The sequence below is a fragment of the Asparagus officinalis genome, chromosome 4 (assembly GCF_001876935.1).
Source record: "Asparagus officinalis chromosome 4, Aspof.V1, whole genome shotgun sequence".
Lineage (NCBI taxonomy): Eukaryota > Viridiplantae > Streptophyta > Magnoliopsida > Asparagales > Asparagaceae > Asparagus > Asparagus officinalis.
The window spans coordinates 43,681,549-43,683,511 of record NC_033797.1 but is presented as its reverse complement, the minus strand read 5'-3'; positions in this window follow the sequence as shown (position 1 = coordinate 43,683,511).

Genomic DNA, 1,963 nt, shown 5'->3' with positions numbered 1-1,963 from the left:
TTTTTAATTCAAATTAAAGCCTAATGAAAACAAAATTACAATTTTATGAATCATTATCTAAATCATTAATACTCTATCCTGCCTAGTCCCATAACTCTTCAAATTTATCCTTCAATCAATAGCAATCCGTGTCGATGCCTTGTGTTCGCTTCTCACGTATTCTCCACCAATCCATGTAAGGCACATCCACCACCGCTTGTAGCAGTATGACGGGACTCTAAGCATGTCCGTGTGGTCGCTCGAGCTCAAACCTCCTGCGTGTGCCCTGACAAGCGGATTCCGAGGCTACAGTCCGGAAACTACTGACACTGATAGTTAAGGTCGACGAACCATCGTGCCAAAGTATTAGGATATGAAACTCGAGTCCAGTATACTTTCCACCATTGCAAAAATATCTAAAGCATTATCCTTCGCACATCGTAACTAAAAAGAAGCCAGGACAAATCTTTCGATCTCATTTCCACCAAAACATCTAATCCCTGATAAGAGTTCCAGATCCACCAGTTAAGAGTTCAGGACGATACCATCCTGCCGAACTTACCTATCAAAACTTTACACTCTTAACCATCGACGCTCGGTGCTCGAAGCTGACACGGCTGCCGAAGCTGAAGACTGTTGTGTAGCTTGGGACAGACCATATCTAGCGCGAGTGACAGGTACTCGAATCGAATGAAGGTTTGAGAAGAGAGATAGAATTATCGTGAGAGTGAGAACAGATGAAAGATGAGAGGTAGGGAACTTATGTACTTAAGTGTGGAGCGTCACTAAGTTTTCTGTAGTAATGAGTAATGAAGGGTGCGATCCGATCATCTGAAGTCTATTAATCTAGTCCAGCGCAGTACTAATATGAGTAACAAAACTTCGGCAAGGCCAATTTCCTTCAAGCATGGCATCAATAAGAACACCAATACCAAAAATTATGAGCGACTAAGCCTAAAATACTTATTAAATTTACTCTCCATCTTCAAAAATATATTTACTTCCAAAAATAATCATCCATAGCGATATTTTGCTAAAAAAATTTTGAATATTTAAAATTTGTAAAAGCCAGCCTAAAGTATAGTTGGCCATAATAACAACCAGATAATAACATAGTAGCATCATAAAAAAACTTGCTAACAATCTTTATTAATTTACATATAACTGTCCATTTCATCTTCAGTTATTCCATAAGCACTACCAGAGCCTAGCAACTAGAAGCATAAAGAAATTTATAAAATCATTTATAATATTCTTTAATATTCTATTGCCCCTACAGACTAACATTGCATAATGCTGGAATTGCCACCTTATGGTCAACATCTTTCTCCGGAACTTAGCTCAGATAGGCTCCTATCATTTTTTTACCTTGTTCACAATCATTGTCTCCCATCTTTTAATTCTCATGTTCCCAGAAGCCATTATTGGCATATTAGTAACTGTTCTAACTTTCTTTCTGTATCCATGCGGTTTTAATTTCAGAAAATGCCCCATTTTGAACAATTAAATCTTACAACAACCCTATGACAGATGACATACTAACCATGAAAAAGCTCACCATTGACATGGCCAATGCACAAAATTTCCTTTTCAGTTAAGATCAACAGCCTAGTATTATTATATAAACTATGCATTATCCTACGTTGAAAGAGTAAACATATTCTTGGACATCAATTTCTCTAGTTTCATAAGTTTCGCTTGCAACCAATCTAAATTATGCAACATTACATACCAGCTGTGTGACTCTTCAATTGCAATAAAAGAAACAACTCTTTTACAACCATTTTCCAACTTTCATCAATCCAGTTGTGCCTGTATATTAGCATAAACTAACATTTTGCACTCTAGATGACCAATACTATCAGAAGCTTTAAAGAAAATAGCCCAGTTTTAAATTTTTAAAATAAGAACATTATTTTTCACCTGTATCCTCAACATAATATTTTAAAAATATCACTCCGTTGACAGGATTTGACGAGAGAAA